The sequence below is a fragment of the Mastomys coucha genome, unplaced genomic scaffold (genome assembly GCF_008632895.1).
Source record: "Mastomys coucha isolate ucsf_1 unplaced genomic scaffold, UCSF_Mcou_1 pScaffold22, whole genome shotgun sequence".
Lineage (NCBI taxonomy): Eukaryota > Metazoa > Chordata > Mammalia > Rodentia > Muridae > Mastomys > Mastomys coucha.
The window spans coordinates 57,265,235-57,277,396 of record NW_022196905.1 but is presented as its reverse complement, the minus strand read 5'-3'; the positions used below and the strand labels follow the sequence as shown (position 1 = coordinate 57,277,396).

The following is a 12,162-nucleotide window of genomic DNA, read 5'->3' as shown; positions in this document are numbered from 1 at the left end:
TGCTGCAGAAGGAACCTAGAGTGTCCGCGTGTCTTCTTCCCGGCGAGAGGACCACGCGGGCTACAAACTGCCAAGCATCTCAAGCTCTTGTCACCTCTACCCTGACCCAGCCTTGAGTCCGTGCCTCTCAGTAGAGTACTGACCGACACCGGAGACTCTCCAAGAAGGGACTGTCCCCTTCGCTCTGACTCCCCACTACCTGACACAGAGTAGGGCCTTCTCAAAGATAGTTTAAACTACCTGGCACTGAGTCTGACACAGAGTGGGGCCTCGAGGGTACCTTAAAGTATGAGAGAATCATCTGCTGTCCTCAAAGAACGGGCATTTTTCTTCGACTTTGAACCACCCTCAGCCTCGTCTTCCTTTTCATTTTCTCACAGAAATCTCTTCCAGATACTTTCCTCTTGCTGCCTTCTCTTCCTGTTGCCCATCCATTTCTGCTTGGGTGTCCTCCCTTGCACTGGAACACCACTGAAACTGCATGTATTAAAGCCACTCAGGTCTTTCAGGTTGTGAAATCCAGAGACAGCAAAGTGGTCCTTCCACTGCCTTGCTCCCTCCAATGGATTTTTCAGGCAGGCCACACCTCCCTTCTTCTTTTACTTTTCTCATTATCATACATCCTATGTACACATGTGTTGGCATGTGTGTCAGTGGACATAGGTGGGTGGGAGTGTACATGGAGGACAGATGTTGATGTTGACAATCATCCCCAGTACTACTCCAGCTTATTCATCTAGACAGGGTCTCTCAATCATGCCCAGAGCTTCCCAATATAGCTAGCTTCCATAACCAGCTTGCTCTGAGGATCCTGTCTTCTGCCTTCCCAGGCTGTGATTACAGGTAATTACATGTCCAGCCAGCATGTATGAGGGTTCTGGTGACCATAACTCTGGTCCTCACATTTGCCTGGTGAGAGCTTACTTGACCCCAACCTTTGTACATTCCCCTTCTTGAGAACTCTTCTGGCTCCTGCCTTACCTGCCAGGTGCTTCTTTTCAGGTTATTTGAAGGTCCCCCACCTCTGACCCTATTCTCTTCCCTTATTACACCTGCTTTTTCTTTAGACAATATTACCTTTAGGTGCCAACAAACACATTCAAGTAGATTCATTACTGGCAATTCTATACACACTATGTGTTGTCTTGAGGCGACTCTTATGAACCAGGAGATCAAAGTTCTTGAAGAGCTTGTCACAAAGTGACAGGGAGGAATTTGCATCTGTGTCCCAGAGGCCACCCTATTGCCTACTCACCCCCCCACACAAAATAAGCTGACCACAGACACTCTAATAATTTCCAGATATTTTTCTCACAGGCTCGTTTCTGAGTTCGAGATCAGCCGTTCTTACGTCTATCTCACCTTCTTTGCTAATAAGACCTCAGCTTGACTGTGGCTGTTTTACAACTCAGTCTCATCCCCCTCTTCTAAGAACTTCATCCCCTGCATCTCAGCAAAGAGCATCACTGTCCATTTACTCTGTTCACTGCTTTCTACTCCTAGAGCCAATGCTGAGACAACCAACTCAGAATGAGAAAAGCTTTGCTTTGGCTTAAGACTGCAACAGACTTCAGACTGTGAGAGGTTGGCTATGTTGTTACTCTTAAGTAAGAGACGATATTCTAGCAGAAAAGTGTGGCAGCTACACCACTTAATGTACATAAACAAACGAGAGGACAAGGAAGGGCCTGGGGTCCCACCATCTCCTTCAAGGGCACAGTCTTAAGTAACTTAGAGACACCTCCCCTCCTCACCCCCCAACACACATAAGGCTCACCTCTTAACAGTCCCATCATCTCCCAGGAATGGCTTCTCAAAGACCAAGCTTTTACCACATAGACCTTCTGGCAGTGTTAGGGATGGATATGACAGCACTGGCCACAGGCTCTGAGATTCCTCCCCCATCCCATCAGTCCTGACTCTACCATATAAATATATCTGACCTTTCCCTCCCCTACGGAATGCTTCTGTTATTCTACCAGTCATCGCAGGCCATGAGCTCTACACATGAACATTCTCTTGGACTCCCCTGCCTTATATTCCCTCTAATGTCCTTTTCCGCACACTTTTTAGCTCTTAAGATAGAGAACCAGTCACGGTCACCATCTAAGATGCGGTTTCTCATGGCCTGGTGCCACAGTACGTGCTGTTCCATCCCCCTCTTTAGAACATCAGACTGACTATAAGGAGCCACACTCATATGTGTGTGGGTATGTGCACATGAACACACTTGTAGCTAACAAGCTGGCCTTTACAGTTAAACTGTTGAGGGAAAAAATAAGATTCCTGCCTGGAAGGTAAAGGACCAAGAGCAATGACCAGAGTCAGCATTGATGCTAATTTCCCATCTTCCACCGGCCAGATGACACCTGTCACAGTGAATTCCAGTAAAAGAAGCTGGGCTTAGGAAACTGCAGTATGGGGAGGAGTACATCCATCTTACACCAGAGGAAGTCACTATTTCTATCAACTGTAGATGTTTACGGCAGAAACATGATGAGAAATGTAGTTCAGAACAAAGACATTCGGTGTCCCTGCTCAGGAGATGTGTAGAAACATTAAAGACCCACAGAGAAAAATCGCCTCTCAACCAGCCTCGCTCTCATCCTTTGATTCCAGCCTAAATATCTGCATCACTGCTGAAGCAGCCACGGCCTCTTTCTTCCTAGTAACTCGGAGCCACCAGTAGCACGTCCTCTATTACTGAACGCTGAGCCCCGTCACTGAGTTTAAGAGTCTGAATAGGTATCCTTCAACAGCATTGCAAGCTTTATAAATTGTTAAGGTTTGGGGTTAGAAAAAAAAAATCAGTATTTAAAATTTTAAACCTTTTCTAAGATGAAAATGAAGTCTGTTCTTTAGTTTTCCCATATTTCATATATATGAACATCATATATATGTATGTATTCTAAAAGTAACATTTTGCATTTTGAACATAGCTCAGAACTAATTTTCAAGATGTATTTTTGTTATTTCTAACCACATGTATATGTGTGGCTATGTGCACATGAATTCAGGGGCCCTTGGAGGTCAAAGGTATCAGGTCTCCTGGGAGATAGAGTTACAGGCAGTTGTGAGTCACCCAAAGTGGGTGTTGGAAATCAAGCTCTAATCTTCCTAATGAGTGAGTGGTATGCACTCTTAACTGAGGAACCCCTCAAGCCCCAGTGCTAGAGGTTGGCTTTTTAATTTATTTTATATATTCAAATCTCAGTAATAAAGCAATATATTATTTCATGCCTAAAACTACTTTATGAAAGTGGGAGTCTCCCCCTCTCATCCTCTCATCTAGTGTACAGCCACTTGTGGTAACAGACGCTTTCAAGTTCATCTAACCCAGTTAATAATATTCTCTCCCCCTTTGCAGGTAAAAGCCTGGCTTGACGTCCAGTCCTGTAACTGAATCTGCTTTAAGTTCTAACTGTTGACAGCTGCTAATCCCAAGGCGTGTTTAAAGAAACTCCAGAATTAGCACAAAAGACGGACCTGAGACCTATCAATTATTTTAAGTAATGCACTTATAAATCAGGTGGCAACAAGCATGACAGAATCTCTCTCTCTGCTTTCTTGTCATTTTAGTCCCCCAGTGAACAATCACTCATAAAATTAGTTCTGCCATTTTATTGGCAAAAGCATTTGAATGCTTCAGGCGCTTCCCTTTCCAGCCACCTGTGTAGGATTCTGGAGCAAGCAGTTAGACCTTGATACTGCTTAGAAAAAGAATCAAACTGAAGCTCAATATCACACATAATTATTTCCGAGTAACTCAGATTATTCTAACGTCGGTGTTATGGTTTGGAAATGAACTGACCCCCCACCCCCCCAACACACACTCCTCCTGTTCTGAGCAGTGGGTGCTGCAGTTTGGGGAAGTTGTGTGGCCCAGCTGCTGGAGACAGAACACTAAGGTTATATCCACCTCTGCTTTCAGCCTGTGCTCCTTTCCCATTCTGTCAAGATGTAAAGAGCTTCACCATGCTTCCCACAACACAGGCTGGCCCCTTTCCTCCTGTCAGTCACAGCAACACAGGTTGGCCAGCTCTGGCCACCATGATGAACTGGTATTTCTTGAGCTTATGATCCGGAATGGAGTCTTTCCCACTTCAGTTGCTTCTGCTTGGTATTTTGTTGAAGCAACAAGAAAAGTAACTAATGCAATGAGATTCAGGACAACTTAGGCTAGGTAAATAGTCATATTACTTTTTAATCAAAAGTGTCATGAAACAAATGAAATATCCCATAATATTAGCAAATTGCCACATCATTTTTAGAACTATTCCAAGTCACCTCACTTTCAGGAGGGAATATTTTGAATTTTAAACTCCCATGTGAGGTCCCTTCTGTCTTGTACCCATAGCAGTAAACATTATGACCTGTTCCTAGGCTCTTGTTAGGAAAGTCATGTGTGTACAAGCCTGGATTACCCAGATAACCTTCAAACATAGCCACCCAAACACAAGAACAAGCTTTTCCAGGAACCCTTTCAACAATCTTGTTACAGAGATCTGCTACCCCTGAAAGGATGCACTTAGGATCATAAAACTTTAAAGAGAGCCGGGTCCTTTTAAGCCATTTAGGAATTTCCCTCATATATGAAACGAAGTGACTAGGTTCTAGAGAACTGGCTTGTATAAATTAAGTGACAGATTTGGGACAGTCCAAGCCCCTGGCTCCTATCCACAAGCTGGAAACAACCTCAATTTCCCCCATGAGAACACTTTCAAGAGTGAAGTTAGAAAAGCAAGTCTCTTAACTTCTCCAAATCTGAAGTTTATACTTATAGGAGAATAAAATAAGATCATCTCCAAGTTTCTTCTGTTTCTAAAAAATCTGGTGACTGCAATTTCCATAATGCAGGATACCAAATGTCCTCCACATTGTGTGAGGATATAAAGCTGCTTCCGTCTTTGATTGAAGAACAAAAATGTGGGGGAAGTACATGAAGGCTAAGAACAAGAGAAGCTTGGGTTCAGAAGCTGTGCAGTGGGAACCCTCTTTCTTCCCAGCTCCATAACACCCCATCACAGCAAACCACAGAGGGTAGGATAGAATTTTTCAATAAGCAAGCCTGGACAGTTTCAGCTGTCACCTGCCCAAATGCTGGCAGAAGGGTACCAGGGCTCAATGTGGTTTGGGTGGATGCACTAGGGTCATGTTCTAGAAGACTGGCACTCAAAGTGGTGGTGTTAGAAAGGGATGGAACCTTTAAGAGGTAGAGCCTAGTGTCGGGTGGTTCAATCAAGTCCCCCCTCATGAAGAGATAAATACTCCTCTCGTGGTGAGTTACTTCTGAAAGAATATATTAGTGCTCACAAAAGGGGTCTGGTCCCTCCTCTCTTTGCTCCTTCCCCTCTTCACTCAAGACCTCTACTCCTCACACATCCTCAGCCTTGTGATGCATTTCATGTCCCAGTCAGGATGCCCTTACCATATGTCTGTTCCTTGACACCCCAGTTTGGTTTCTGTTGCTGTGGTGAGACACTGACCAAAAGCAACCTTGAGGGGGGAAAGGGTTTATTTGGGTTACACTTCAACTTCAACATCACAGTCCACTAATGAGAGAAGGCAGGGCAAGAGCTTAAGAGAGGAACCTGGAGGCAGGAATTGAAGCCAAGACCATGGAGGAAAACTGCTAATTGGCTTGTACTCCATGGCCTGCTCAGCTTGATTTAGTGTACAATCTACTCAGGTGGTTACCTGAGTAGGGACAGCCCCACCCACAGTGAGCTGTGCCCACCTACATCAATCAGCAAGTAAGAAAATGTCCCACATGCCCACAAGCCAATCTGATAATGACAGCAGTTCCTGAACCAAGAGCCACTTTTCTCAGATAATTCTTAGTTTGTATCAAGTTGATAAAAACTAACCAGCACATAGTGCATTTAGGATATCACCAGAATTGTAAGCCAAATAGGCATTTTCCCCCCTTTAAAAAGTATCCAGCCAGCAAGGTATGATGGTGCATGTCTTTACTTTTAGCACTTGGGAGGCAGAGGCAAGTTCAAGGCCAGCCTGGTCTACATAGTGAGTTTCTGGACAGCCAGGGCTACACAGAGAAACCCTGTCATGAACATCAAAGTTTCCAGCCTCAGGTATTTTAGTTATAGTGACAACAACAACAACAACAACAACAACAACAACAACAACAACAAAAAAGACTAAGACAAAAGAGAAAGAAGAAGAGAAAGGGTGGTGGTGGCAGGGAGTTCTAGTTTCCAACCAGGTTAGGAAATAGCCAACATCAATTAGCTGTTGGAGGACTTGGAAGAAGCGGGAAGTTTCTGGAGGGCCACTCTGTTCCCATAAATTAGTGCTTTAGTCTGAGTAGAACTGCACTGCAACCTTGCACTCCAGTCTCACACAGTATGACCACAGCTTACACATAGTATGACCACTGTATAAGAACATGGCTGTCATTCCTGCTCCAGATAAAGATGATCCTTGCGGAGATGGACATGGGGGTTACAGAAGCCAGTGGTCCCAACTTTTTTTACCATCTTGAATGCTGAGTGTTGGGATGTGCCTCTGTAATTTGATGTCAAGTGATGACATTTTGGAATGGCTTCTCATATGAGTCAGAGCTAATTCAAGCCAGTCCAGTACCCTGCCGATGTTATCTTACACTTTATTATACAGGTTGTAAATAACCCTCTCTCTGGCCTGGCTGCTTGGAGTAGTAACAACAGTCAACACAAGAGTGCTGTGTATCTATTAACTGACTTAATGCACAGCCACCACAGACAACTGAGTGAAGAAAAGTGTGAGGGCGCCTGGCGATGGTGGCACACGCCTTTAATCCCAGCACTTGGGAGACAGAGACAGGTGGATTTCTGAGTTTGAGGCCAGCCTGGTGTACAGAGTGAGTTCCAGGACAGCCAGGACTATAAAGAGAAGCCCTGTCTTGAAAAACTAAAAAAAAAAGAAAGAAAAGTGTGAGGGCATTCACCAAGGTCAAATGCTTAAGTACAGAATAGGGATTTGAACCTGGCTCTTTTGGCTCTTGGGTTTGTGCTTACCCTTTACTGTTGGAGGCATACTTGTAGCTAACCACCTCTTGGACATCTGATGCAGATGCCCTTTTGTACTCCCACAACAGAGAGGGCTCAGTTTATCTTTATCTTCCCATTTCACAGAGGGTGTTGCTGCCCTAATAAATGGTGAAGGCAAGATTCAAATCCCAACCTGTCTCCTGTATGACTCCTGTTCTCCTCACTCAAATAGTATCGTTACCTCTCAAACAGCTTCTAATTGGGGTGGCTTATTTGTTCTACCTAAATTTTTCATGGTCTTAGAAATTCAAGCTTAATATCAGAGTTAAAATATAAGGTAAATAAACATAGTAATAAATGGCAGTAATTTTAATTAGGTTCCAGGCATGTTTTAAGTAATCTAAATGTTTATGTTCACAAATTCTGACAAGCCCATAAATATTGTCTTGCTTGGGAAGTATAGATCCACTTATTTCATATATTTGCTTTGTTATTATATTTTTATTTTTATACTAGGTATTGAACCCAAGGCTTCATCTACACTAGTCAGACACTCCAACTCTGAGCTATATCCCCAGTCTCCTTTGCCTCTCATTTTAAGACAGAATATTGCGTAATTAACTGGGCTGGCTTCCAACTCTCCATCCTCCTGCCTCGGCTTCTACAGTAATTAGAATTGCAGGTATGTACCACCCGGCTAAAAAATGATTAATGATTTTCTGAAGTTAAATGAACTTGTTATCTTTGGTTGGGGTTTGTTTGGTTGGTTTGGGGTGGAGGGTTAGGGCTCAAATTGCCAGTAATCAAGGAAGGCCACAAACTCATTATATGGCAAAAGTTGACCTTGATCCTCCCGGACCTCTAGAGTACTGGGGATTACAAGTATACGCCACCACACCCAAGATAGGTAAGAGAGAACTGGTTGCTGTTATCTCGGTGGTAACGACGAACTCAGAATTAACAGTACTCATTAGTACTAGGACACTCCCACACTCTTCTTGATCTCATGAAAGCCTAAGTGTTAGGATTATTTCATACAATCTAAAACTTTCCTCTATATTTGCAGTCTGAGAAGGGATCCATTGCCTTTAGATCTACGAACCAATCACATTGAATTTTTGACTGAAAAAAAAAAATCAGATCTCTTGACCCTGGAAACCATTATGCCTTTCGTGAAGAATCTTCTCTTAAAATATTTTCATTGAAGTATAGGGGTGAGAGGGAAGAAACGGGGGTGGAACAGCAAAGCAGAGTGCCCAGGAGCAGCTCTGAAGACAGAGCCCGTTTCATTAGCTCCTGGGATGTGAATCCTGCATGCCCTGGTTGCTGCTGGAGCCCTTCGGTCACTTTCATGAACATATTATGCTTCTCCAAGTTTAATGTTCAAGAACAGAAGAGGCCTGACAAGGCTGAGAGACAGATCAAGTACTGGGATTACCTCAGTCGTTAAACTTGAGAAGGGCAGTAAAGCAGACACAGAAAGGGCAAGGCAAAATAACTGTCACACACACACACACACACACACACACACACACAGGTCCCCACATGAGCATATGAATGTTTTAAGTTTTCTTAAGAATATAGAAACTTTGGGGCTGGAGAGATGGCTCAGCCGTTAAAGGCTAGGCTCACAACTAAAAATATAAGAATATAGAAACTTTGGGCACTGGGGCCTACTGGGGTGGGGCGGCTCTGGGAGTTTTCATTTGCTGATTTAAGAGAAGCATATTTTAAAACAGCATTCTGTAAGCATCCTGTTGTCTTCCTTGTCCCTTAGCTGTTGGGGGAGGGGTATCAGGTAGCCCTTCTTTAGGGGCACAACCTAGAAAATAATGGACAACAAAGTAGCTGTCTCCAACACCTGGCTCTGCATCTTGGCCATGATTGTCTTAGTCCAGGTCTTCTGGGAATGTAGGATCAGAGACTAGGTAGTGAAGGGCTGGGGGCGGGGGGGGGGGCAGTCAGTGATCCTCCAGTCACCCATCGCCTCCAGATTTTCTCAGGTACTGGGACAAAGATGGTCTTACATGTTAGAAGGGTTACCAGGGAACCCTTGAGCTCTCCATGGGACACATAAGGGTAGGTTGTGGCAGAGAGCCCCACTGCAAAGCTCTCCTTTGATATTAATAAGTCATAACTATAGCAATGCTTTTCCCCTTTTCTACTGGTTTGTATATGACTGAACAAATCCACCCCAAAAAAGCATCCCTTTTAATGGTCCTCTGCTGATTTTAGGCTGTCTATTGCACCACAGTTGGTCCTTTGGTCATCAATTAATACATGGAACCTTTTATGAGGTACCGTCTGACTCACTGCGGTGTCTACCACTCAGTAACCCATGGTACATCCATGGTCACTTACAGATAGACTTAGAGAGTTGGTCCCTATAACTTGGTAGGAACAAACATTAAAAACAGGCATAGGGGAGGCCCAGCTTCCCATCTAACAGTTTTGCAAAGCACCTGCTTATGCACTTTTTGTGCATCTTCCTAATTCCTTAATAAAGTCCTCAGGATTCCCGGGGCGGAACTGATTCTGCAGAAGGGGTGCCCAGTGAATGCTGAGAAAAGAGAAAAGAACTCGCCTGCCTTGGCGAGCTCTCAGCCAAGTGCAAACCCAGTGAGACCCTGTGAAAAGTGGCTGCGAGGTACATTCCTACCTCTGGGTACAGCTGCCCTTTGCTTCTCCCATCTCACCCCTCCCACCTTGAGCAGGCTCCACAAACAATAAAGCCTAAGTGTGGCCATTCTCCAACTTACACGAATCCCACTTCACATCTAGGGGGCTTAAAAGGGCTCTTTTATCTATGTAGATGCAACACAAAAAGTTTAGAAGTTTAGACTTGTAGAGACAGCAGTTTCCTGGGTGTGACCCATTTAAATTAGGTCATTCAAAAATTCCCTTCCAACACCTGGTTCTAAATAGAAGAACGCTTGCAGTCACTAAGAGGACGAAGGAGGGGTGTACGTAGGAGGTGAATGCCTGCCATCATCAGTACCAGGGCGCTGAAGATGTTTGCTGAGAGGAACAAGCATCACTTTCAATATCTTTTCCTTTTTAAGCAACTTCCGGAGAACAAGCCATTTAAAATAAAATCACAACCCGGAACGCCGCACCTAGGTGGGTTTCAAAAAGAACAGCACATCTTTTTAAGAAGAAGAAATCAGCAACCTGTGAAGTTGGAGTGAGCCTCTTAACTCACGTAGCAACCCGGAAGCTGCTAGCAAACAATTAAGCCGGGTTTCAAAATGACCAGCACAGGATGTGCCCATAGAAAGAAATGTTGCGTGCACCGAGAAACTGCCAAAGTTACCGCTGCAAAGTACCCTGAACTTTCAAAAGGTGGCCTGGGGTCACTCTGACCGGCCTCGTCCAAACTGGATGCCTTACAAACACTTGCGCCCCGGGTGATATTTGGCGGGAGGGAGGGGGAGGCGCGGAAGAGGAGCAGGGGCCCTGAGCACCCTCGTCGTAGCGCACAAAGCATCAAGGTTTCGGTTCCCTCCTAGTAGGGGACAACAAGGTGGCTCTGAAATCTTGCCTCTTCCCCTTCCCCCACTAGAGCACCCCTAGAGACCCGCAGCAACGCCCTTGAGTGGCGGGACCGCGCCTTCTCTGCAGCAAGGGAGCTCAGGGGCGTGCTGGAGGTGGAGGGCTGCCCCGCACCCTAAGGACCCAAGGTGGAACCTACCAGTGAGGTGGCACGCTCAGAACTCAGGGCTGAGCTGGGATGCGCAGGTACTCCCGGGCACCCAGAAGATGGCCTGGGCGGGCGGGGCGTCCATGGTCCTCAGCTGGCTGCGCTCTTGCCGCCCCACGCTGCTGGGGTGGGGACCGCTCCACAATCTCCACTTCTCTTACAGGTTGAAGAGAAGACGGGTCCGAGGTGGCTTGCAGCAACAGGCACCGCGGTGTGGCCGGCGGCGGCGACAGCAGCTAAGGAGGAGGAGGAGGAGGTATCTGCGCGCGGCTCGCTCGCGTTTCCTCCTCGCGGGCTGGGCGAGCGCGGGCGATGGGGAGGGTGGGTAGGAAGCAAGGGCGGGGGAGGGGGCAGCAGCCGGGATCTCCTTAGTGGGTCCCCCGGGAGCCAAGAACAGGACTAGATGCCCTCCCTTCTCCTCCGCACCACGCGACTCTGGCTAGGCGACTCGGCCCAGACTGGCGAGTCACAGGCGAGCAACAGCTGCTGCAGTGCGGGTCCTTCGCGGCCTCCCTCCCCTCGCTCCCCAGCGGTCCATCCTCAGCCCGCCCAGGGGCCACCAAGCGCCACCCCACGAGAGCTCCGGGAAGGTGCAGGGATCGCCGCCCCATCCAGCTACGACGCGAAGTCCTGGCCCGGAATATTCCCTGCGTGCTCACAAGTGATTATGGCCCTCGCGGCGGGATGTGTGGTCACACACCGGGCTCTTGACCTACTATTTATAGCAGGTACCCTGCCAGTGGCTGCTTTGGCCTTAGAGGCTCTCAGCAGGTGGTAGTGGAGCCTGCGCCCCGGCAGGAATCCTGCTTCTCTGCACGCACTCCTCCGAAACGGACCAGGAGATCACTGCGCAGCATACCCGCAGGCCACCCAGCCACCAGCCCTCCCCCGCATCATCCTTCTGGCACTGGGGTCGAATGGCAGGAGTGGGGAAACCAGGAACCCAAGCAGGATGGGACGCTGGCACTTCAGGCAGGAAAATCGGGGACTCAGAGAAACACCCGGCTGAAGTGCCCTCCGCGGATTAGCCACCACTCTGGCCAGGTGCGGGGAGTGACGCAGAGCCCGGACCGCGCGCTCTTTTTCCCTCCCTGCGTGCGGAGTACATACGCACGCACTGCGCGCCTGGGTACACGCCACAGAGCCACAGAAAGCTCTCAAAGCACCATCCCCGCAGGTTAAAGAGGCAGGTTCACTCAGAAGAGCAGAAGGGATCCCAGAAAAGTGAGCAGTGCACGTGGGGAGGACCGGCTTGGATTGTATCTAGAACCCTCGGCAGCTGCCTCGTGGGGTTAGTTCATTCTTTATTACACCATAGTTTGTCATCCTAGTTTCAGATCTTTAAAACAAAAGAGAGAAAGAGAGAGAGGTAAGGAATAGATACAGCCACAAGTAGTCTAAGGAATAGAGTATTGATTGGTTTATGGAAATTGCTCCACAGGACAGGATCAGTTTATCCAGCTAAACTATATT

The 12,162-nt window shown here is 46.8% G+C and overlaps 1 protein-coding gene across 3 annotated transcripts in view; it reads right to left on the bottom strand.

Moving 5' to 3' along the window:
* Tbc1d1 (TBC1 domain family member 1) overlaps positions 1–11,155 on the bottom strand; it is a 199,481-nt gene extending 188,326 nt beyond the window's left edge. The window contains exon 1 of one of the 3 annotated variants that reach the window (XM_031342384.1): positions 10,681–11,155. The gene's annotated coding sequence lies outside the window, so the exon portion shown is untranslated. The remainder of the gene's footprint in view (positions 1–10,680) is intronic. The other 2 variants (XM_031342385.1, XM_031342386.1) reach the window with 2 other exon arrangements.
* Positions 11,156–12,162: the final 1,007 nt, after the last annotated feature.